Raw genomic sequence first — 9,541 nt, forward strand, 5'->3', positions numbered from 1 at the left:
CCAGCCTGACCACTGATTATCCATGTGGTTGGGCAAGTTACTTACCTACTTGGTATCTCAGTCTTGTCATCTGTAAAATGGAGTTCATCATAATCCCAACCTGATAGGTTTGAGTGAAGATCCGTTGAGGTGATCCTTGTTGAGCATGTAGAACAGAGCCTGGCCTGGGGGAAGAACTCAGTGAACGCTAGGTGGGGTTGGTAATACCTGAGCTTCTGGTAGTGTACTGAGACTGAGAATCCCATCCTAGTCTGTACTCCCAGATCCATGAGTGAGAAGACAGTTTCTTATGAAAGGAATAAAGAGCTGAAAAATGAGAGGACCAAAAGGAGACAAATTCAGGAGATAAGTCCAGGTGAGTCAAATCACACATTGCTAGCAATTCCAGCAGGAAATGGCACAGAAGTTAAAAAAAAAAAAAAAGAAAAAAATGAAAAAAGAGAAGAGAAGAAAAGAAACAGTCTTTGAGCTCAATAAAAAATTTACCTATTAGATGAAAGCATTCACTGAGTACCAGTCATAATTATGAATACAATACCGGAGACATAGCAGCACCTCATGACATTTTTAAACTTCAAGGTTAGATGAGATAAGTTAGGAAGCAGTAGGAAGGCAGGTGGGGAGTGAAGTTGCTCTCTGAATTTTATTTGGTTACCACCAAGTGACAGGAGCACAGCAGAAATGTTTACAGAGATTTGGAGAAAAACTGTGCTTCAGTATTGTTCATAAGGAGATGAGCAGACAAATCCAGAAGAGAGGGCACTTGTTCAAATCCATTCAACCACTGCTCCCTTTTGCCTCCTGGATTGCGTCTAGTTGGGGCAGTCCATCTATAAAGGACAATTAGGGAAATTTGAGTACAGTCTGGGCACTAGATGACATTATAATTTAATGCTATGAAAAGGTGGACATTTATTTATGGAATAAAAGCATGTTACAAGACAATGTGTACAGGTTGATTGTACTTTGATAAACATATGTATACATGTATGTGTACAGAAAAAGATCAGGGGAAGATGTAGCCTAGGGTGTTAACAGTGGAAAAGTGTTGATTTTATTTTCTTTTACTTATCTATATTTTCTAATTTTCTGCACTGTACCTGTACTGCTTTTGTAATAATAAAAGTTATTTTGAATTGAAAATGCAATTCTGCAAACTCTCAACCTATTCTTCCTGAGGCAATCTCGCAGATTTTGAAATATGAAAGTACTTAGAATGTACACCACCCATGTGCCCTTCATTTAAAAAAACACTCAGCTTGACTGATTTATGGGTGTTGAACAATCCTTGCATCCGTGAACGAAATTCCACTTGATCGTAGTGCACGATCCTTTTAATGTACTGTTGAATTTGGCTTGTTAATAATTTGTTGAGGATTTCTTCCATCTATCTTCATCAGGGATATTGGCCTATAATTTTCTTTTTTGTGGATTCCTTGTTTGTTGTTTTTTTAATCAAGGTAATGCTAGCCTCATAAAATGAGTTCGAAAGAGTTCTCTTTTCTATTTTTTGAAGAGTTTGAGAATTCACTAGTGAAGCCATTTGGTCCTGGACTTTTGTTTGTAGGGAGGTTTTTTTTTTTGTTAATAATTCAATCTCCTTACTAGTAATCAGTCTGTTCCAATTTTCTATTTCATCATGATTCAGGCTTGGTTCATTGTGTATTTCTAGGAATTTATCCATTTCTTCTAGGTTGTCCAGTTTGTTAGTGTATAATTGTTCATAGTAGTCTCTTATGACCCTTTGTATTTTTGTGATATCAGTTGTAACGTCTATTTCATTTCTAATTTTGAGTTGTCTTTTTTTCCCTTGATGAGTCTAGCTAAAGGTTTGTCAATTTTGTTTATCTTTTAAAAAAATAAGCACTTTCAATGACCATTTTTTAGTCTCTGTTTCATTTATCTTGGTTTCTAATCTTTGTTACTTTCTTCCTTCTACAAATTTGGGGTTTTGTTTCATTCTTTTTCCCCTAGTTTCTTGATGTATAAAGTTAGGTCATTTAGTTGAGACTTTTCTTGATTCTTGAGGTGCTTTGAACTTCCCTCTTAGAACTGCTTTTGCTGCATCCCATGAATTTAGGTATGTTAAATTTCCATTTTTGTTTGTCTCAGATATTTTTAAAATTTCTCTTCTGATTTCGTCTTTGACCCATTTGTTGTTTTGTAGCATATTGTTTAATCTCCATGTTTGCAAAATTTCCAGTTTTCTTTGTGTAATTAATTTTATCCCATGGTTGGAAAGGATGGTTGATATGATTTCAGCCCTCTTAAATTTACTAAGACTTGTTTTGTGGCCTAACATATGATCTGTCTTGGAAAATGTTCCACGTGCACTTGAAAAGAATGTGAATCTGTTGCTTTTGGATGAAATGTTCTGCAAAATCTGTTAAGTTCATCTGACCTAACATGTTGTTTAAGGCCAATGTTTTCTTACTGATTTTCTGTCTGGATGATTTATCCATTGGTGAAAGTGGGGTATTAAAGTCCCCTACTATTATGGGGTATTGCTTGTCTATTTCTGTCTTTAGGCCTGTTAATATTTGCTTTATATATTTAGGTGCTCCTATGTTGGGTGCATAAGTGTTTACAAATATTATATACTCTTGTTGTATTGACCATTTTATTATGTAATGCCCTTTTTTGTCTTTTAAAACAGACTTTTTAAAAAAAATCTATTTTGTCTGATATAAGTACAGTTACTCCAGCTTTCTTTTGGTTATCAGCTGCATGGAATATCTTTTTTCCATCCCTTCACATTTATTGTTTGTGCCCTTACATCTAAAGTGAGTCTTTTGTAGGCAGTAGGTAGATGAATCTTGTTTTTTTTTCCCATTAAATTCATTCAGCCTCTCTGTCTTTAGATAGAGAATTTATTCCATATACATTTAAAGTAATTATTTATGGGTATATGCTTATTACCATTTTGATAGCTGTTTTCTGACTGTTTGTGTAACTCCTTGTTGTTTCTTTCTTCCTTTGCTGTTTGATGACCCTCTTTAGTGGTATGCTTATATTCATCTTCTGTGTATTTATTATAGGTTTTTGCTTTGTGGTTATCATAAGGCTTACATATAACAACTTTTCATCTATAACAAAGAAAGTATATCTTATTGAAAGTATATCTTACATCAGAAAACTACTCCAGATGAATGAAGGGCATATAAATAATAAAGAACTCAAGAGATGGGAAAATGTGGTGTGAAACAAATGGTACAAAGCCCTACAAAGGAAACAGCATTCATTCATATTAATTGTTTAAAACATGACAAAGGAGAAAATAAATTATTTAATGGGAATATTTAAGTTCCAAATTATATCAACTAAAATGTGAAGAGAAGATGGCATAAAGAAAGAGTACACAGAATTAATCATTTTACATGGGTCATAGTATACACATTGTATTATTTTCAATGTTGCTTGACTAAAGTAAATTAAAAATAAATTCTTAAAATTTCAGTCCAACCAAGTGGGTGTAAAAATAAGATATTTACTTCCATAACACTAATTATTTTAAAAAGAGTAAACAAAACTGGGTCCACAAATTAAAGATGAAAAACAAAACACAAACAATAATCAGAAAATAAAGTGTTAAATGAGGTGATGGAAGAAAGACCAAGATCAGACATGATAAAAATCATGAAGAGGTTATTCTTTCCATATGAGTCTCTCAAAATGAAAGTCAAATGAGATGTGAATCAAAACCCATGAATTGTAGTCCAGTTAAACATTAAATTAAGTCTATGTCATTGTGGAAGATTCTGGCTATAGCTCTAAAACAAAATGCAAAATAATACTCAAAACAAAATGATTTAACAATTACTGAAAACTACAATAGTAGGTTGGAACTAAATATTTCTAATTGTATTAATAAAACTAGAAAGATTGCAGGGAAACAATATTGATATTCTCATTTTACAAAGAGCTACCAATAATTATAAAAAAATAAAAGTGGGTAAGTTCTCTTTTTTTGTTGTTGTTTGCTTAACTTCATTGAAGTGTAACATATATGCAGAAAATTGTTGTATGTTCAGCTTAGTGAATTTTCACAAACCGAAAATTCGCTGTCACAACCACCAAGATCAATATGAAGACCATGGCTAGACTCCAGAGGGTACCTCCTGCTCCCTTCCAGTTACTGTCACACCCTCAAGGGTTATCAAGATCTGGACTTTTACTTACATAAACTGAATCATATAGTATGCAGTCTTACTTTTAGCTTCTATCTCTCAAAATTATGTTTCTGAGACTTATTCAGAAAGTGTGGTTATAGATGACCGATTTTCTTTACTGTGTAGCATTCTAGTATGTGACTGCATCACAATTTACTGATCTGTTTTACCATTGATGGCATTTATGGAGTTTCCAGTTTTTGACTAATATGAATGGCACTATCTTGCATATTATAATATGTGGTTTTTGTTAAAAATATGAGGGTGTTGGGTAAGTATGGACTTAGGAGTGGGAATCTGGGTCAAAGATCCACGCATGCTCAGGTTTAGTAAATGCTGCCAGTGTTCCAAATGGTTTGTACACCACCAAGAGAAGTGCACGGGAGTTTCAGTTGTTCTGTATCCGTTGGTATTTCCTGTCTTTTCATTTTAGCCATTCTGATGGCTAGAGCATTGATTGTAGTTTCAGTTTACATTTCCTTGATAACTAGCTTGACACATTTTCATGTGTTTACTGGCCATTTAAACATTTTTTTTATTGAAGTGTAGTTGATTTACAACATTGGTTTCAGGTGTACAGCACACGGATTCAGTTATACATATACAAACATATAAATTGTTTTTCTTTTTAGATTCTTCTCCATTATATGTTATTACAAGAAGTTGAATATAGTTCCCTGTGCTCTACAGTAGGTCCTTGTTGTTTATTTTATATATAGTGTGTGTGTCTGTTAAGCCCCAACCCCTAACTTATCCCTCCCTGCCCTTTCCCCTTTGGTAACCATAGTTTGTTTTCTATGTCTGTGAATCTGTTTTTGGTTTGTAAGTAGAATTTTTATCATTTATTTTTAGATTTCACATATAAGTGAGATTATATGATATTTGTCTTTGTCTGACTTCACTCAATATGATAATCTCTAGGTCCATCCATGTTGCTACAGATGGCATTATTTCATGATTTATTTATTTTTTTTGGCTGAGCAATATCCTGCTGTGTGTGTGTGTGTGTGTGTATGTGTGTGTGTGTGTGTGTGCCTGCCACATCTTCTTTATCCAGTCATCTGTTGATGGACACTTAGGTTGCTTCCATGTCTTGGCTACTGTAAATAGTGCTGCTATGAATATTTTGAGAGTTTCTTTTGTGAAGTATCTGTTCATTTCTTTGACCTATTTTTCTATTTAAAAAATATTTGCTTATTAATTTGTAGGAGTTCTATGTACATATTTTAATAAGAGAATTTTTCTGGAAATTGTGTGTGTGTGTGTGTTTGTCTTTACAATGCTGTGGTTGGCCTTTTTATTCTCTTTTTTTGCTGTCCTATTTAAGAATCTTTGTATACTTCATAGATCTCTAAGATGTTTTCTTCTTTAAGTTTCATTGTTTAACATTTTACATTTAGAGCTGCAGTGCATGGGGGATTGATTTTTGTGTGTGGTGTAAGATAACAGTTAGGGTGTACTTTTTCTCATATGAATAGTCAATTGACTCAGCATCATTTATTGAAAAGACTGCACTGCAGAGTCAACTTTTCATAAATTAATGACTAAACATTGTGTAGTTTCTAGACTATTTTATTCCATTGAATTTTTTGGTCTTTTCTTGCATCAGTATCACACAGTCTTCTTTATTATAGCTTTATAATAAGTCTTCACACTTCGTAGTGTGAGTCCTTCAGCTTTGTTTTTCTTCCTTTAAATAGCCTTGACTATTTGAAATTCCATAAAAATAAAGAATCAGCTTGTAAAATTATACACATACACAGAATCATGCTTGGATTTTGATTGGGATTATAGCAGATTTATAGAACAATTTGGGAAGATAATGTGATTTTACAAATCAAGCCTTCCATTTATTTAGATCTTTGTTAGTTTCTCTCAATAACATTTTATAGTTTTCAGTGTAGAAGTCTTGTATAAATTCTTTTAAATTTGTTTCTTGGTAATTGTCACTCTTTGGTGCTAATATAAATGTTAATGATTAAAAATTATTTTATATATGTTTGTTGCTAGTATGCAGAAATAAAATTGATATTTGTATATTTCCTAGTCTCCAGCACCTTTGCTAAATTCTCTATTAATTCTAATTGTCTTTAGATTATTTTGGAGTTTCTTTGTACACAATCGTGCCATCAGAAAATAATGATATTTTTTCCTTTTGTAATCTGAATAGCTTCTGTTTATTTTTCTTGCTTTATTGTGCTTGTTGGAACCTGCAGTAAGATGTTTGGTGAAAGCGGTAAAATTGGACATCCTTGTTTTGTTTCTGATCTCAAGGAGAAAAGTTTTAATCATCAAGTATATATTTGTTATAGGCCTGTTTGTATCTATGTATTTTATTTCAGATTTATTGAAATATAAGAGACATACAACATATGTAAGTTACTGCAAAATGGTTACCACAATAAAGTTAGTTAACACGTCCATCTCCACGTATATATACATTTCCTTTATTCATTCATCCTGTCAAGGGCACTCAGGTTGTTTCCATGTCTTGGCTGTTGTGTGTAATGCTTCAATGAATATGGGGATACATATATCTCTTTGTGATAGTGATTTCAGTTCCTTCGGATATATACCTAGATGTGAGATTGCTGGATCATACGATAATTCTATTTCTCATATTTTGAGGAACCTCCAAACTATTTTCCATAGTGGCTGTACCATTTTACATTGCCATCAGTAGTGTACAAAAATTCCCTTTTCTCCCCAGCCTCACCAACACTTGCCTCTTGTCCTTTTAATAGTAGTCTTCCTAGAAGGTATGAGATGATATCTCAGGGTGGTTTTGATTTACAGTTCCCTGATACCTAGTGATGTTGAGCATCTTTTCGTGTACCTCTTAGCCATTTGTATATCTTCTTTGGAAAAATGTATTTTCAAGTCCTCTGCCGATTTTTTAGTTGGATTGTTTGGTTTTGTTGTTGCTGCTATTGAGTTGTATGAGTTCCTTATATATTTTTTATATTAACCCCTTCTTGGCTAGGTGCTTTGCAAACATTTTTCTCCCATTCTGCATGTTGCCTGTTCATTTTGTTGACTCTTTTGTAGTGGTGCAGAAGCTTTTTAGATTAAGTCCCACTTGTTTATTTGCACTTGTGTTGCTTGTGGTTCTGGTGTCACGTCCAAAAAAATCATTGCTAAGACCAATTTCAGGGAACTTTTCCCTGATGTTTTATTCTAGTAGTTTTCCAGTTTTAGGTATTATATTTAAGTCTTTAATCCATGTCAAATTAATTTTTGCATATGGTGTAAGATAGGGATCTAATTTCATTCTTTTGCATCTGGTTATTCAGCTTTCCCAATATCATTTATTGAAGAGGCTATCTTTTCCCATTCCATCTTTTTGGCTCCCTTGTCAGATACTAGTTGGCTGTATATGCAAGGGTTTATTTGTGGGCTCTTGATTCTGTTCCATTGGTCTATGTGTCTGTCTTTTTCCCCCCAAGTACCATACTGTTTTGATCACTACAGCTTTGTAGTAAAGTTTGAAATCAGGAATTGCGATGCTTCTAGCGTTGTTCTTTTGAATTGCTTTGGCTCTTTCAGTTCTTCTGTAGTTCCACACAAATATTAGGATTGTTAAAATATTTTGTGAAAAATACCATTTGAACTTTAATAGAGATTGCATTGAATCTATAGATGGCTTTGGGTAGTATAGATATTTTAACAATATTTATTCTTCCAGTCGATGAACATGGGCTATCTTTCCATTTATTTGTTTCTTTCATTTCTCTCATCGATGTCTTGTAATTTTCAATGTACAGATTTTTCACCTCCTTGGTTAAATTTATCTCTCAATTTTTAAAATTTTTGGTGCTATTGGAAATGGTATTTTTTCTTTATTTCTTTTTTCAGATAGTGTATAGAAATTCAACTCGTTTTTATGTTTTTTATATCCTATAACTTTACTGAATTTGTTGATTAATTTTAATAGTTTTGGAGTCTAGAATTTTCTACATATAAGATCATATCATCTGCAAATAGAAGCAATTTTACTTTTCCTTTCTGATTTGAATGCCTTTTACTTATTTTTTCTTGCATAACATCTCTGGCTAGAACCTCCAGTACTACGTTGAATGGGTAGGGCGAGAGTGAACACCTCTGTCTTATTCCTGATCTTAGAGGAGAAGCTTTCAACCTTTCACCATTTGGAGGCACGTTTTTCAGTCAGTATTTTTCACTGGATTAAAAAAAGATCTATTTCTTGTTTGCTAAGAGTATTTTTTTAAAAACAATGAATGAATATTGAACCTTTTTTATTTTTCCTCTTTTGATTTGAAGGTTAAGTCTTGTAGAATAAACAAGAAAGCAAATCGGCTGTACATCTAAATAGTTAGAGAAAATAAGATGCAAAAGAATTTATAATAGCTGGAACCATGTTTGTTCTTTTCACCTCTGAATATTAGACCTCATGCACAGTAGTTGCTCAATAAATATTTGTTGAAAGGATAAATGGTGTTAAACTCTTTCACAGATCAAAAAAATGAACTGAAATTGAAGTTTTTTTCCTGCTTAGGAGAAACACTAAATTGGTGGAGAAACTATAAGAATAAATGGATTAGCAAGGATATATTAGGAATATATAAACCAAAAGAAAGCTGCATAGACAGTATTAGAACCAGAAGAAGTAAAATGTAAGATAAAATAATTGAATAGAATATATTTATCTCACCTTGTTAAGAGGTTCACTTTATTGTTAAGCTTGAGCAGTCATGAACTTTTATGCCCCAAATAACAGCATCTAAACATATAAAGCAGTTCTAAAGTTGTTATTATGAAATCAAAATTATAGTCAAAGATTTAAAGAAACTGTCCAGACTTGGACAAATCAAGAAGCATATTAAATAAGGATATAGAAAAATTCATTACATAATTCATCTTTGTTATTAAATTATTCTTGATTTACTTGATGAATATGTAGAACTTGTGAAAAATACACAAATGGTCGTAGTGTCTTTAAAATGATCATAGAATTTGTAAGAATGTTTCATCATAGTGATGTAATACAGGGCTATGGCAATGGATTCCGTTAGCAGGGGTGGTTCCCGATGGGCAAAAGATGAAGGGTGAAGAGGAAGGACATAGTTGTTCATGCTCTGTGCTTTCTAAGATCCTGTGGTGATGATCAGATAGAAGAACAAAAAAAAAAAAAGAAAAAAGAAAAAAGAAAAGAAAAAAACAAACAAACCAAAAACTCCTATAAAAGAAGAATAAAAGGGAGCAGGGAACAGGTCTTCAACCAGGAGGAAAACACATTCTGAATGATCAGGATCAGACAGGAGTAGGCTTGTGGATGACAAAATTGGTGAACAGGAAAGACGAGAAGATGCAACAAAGGGGCTGCTGAAGAGGTGGGGGCTAGATGGCCTTAG

General features: G+C 33.0%; 1 long non-coding RNA gene across 1 annotated transcript; it reads right to left on the reverse strand.

Annotated features, from left to right (window-relative positions):
* Positions 1-624: 624 nt before the first annotated feature.
* LOC140698442 (uncharacterized) lies at positions 625-9,127 on the reverse strand. Its single transcript, XR_012076230.1, has 3 exons — positions 9,039-9,127; positions 8,842-8,910; positions 625-830 (listed from the first exon to the last, which is right to left on the reverse strand). It is a non-coding gene; the product is annotated as an uncharacterized lncRNA (long non-coding RNA).
* Between the last annotated feature and the right edge of the window lie 414 nt (positions 9,128-9,541).

Source organism: Vicugna pacos, chromosome 9, assembly GCF_048564905.1.
Source record: "Vicugna pacos chromosome 9, VicPac4, whole genome shotgun sequence".
Taxonomy (NCBI): domain Eukaryota; kingdom Metazoa; phylum Chordata; class Mammalia; order Artiodactyla; family Camelidae; genus Vicugna; species Vicugna pacos.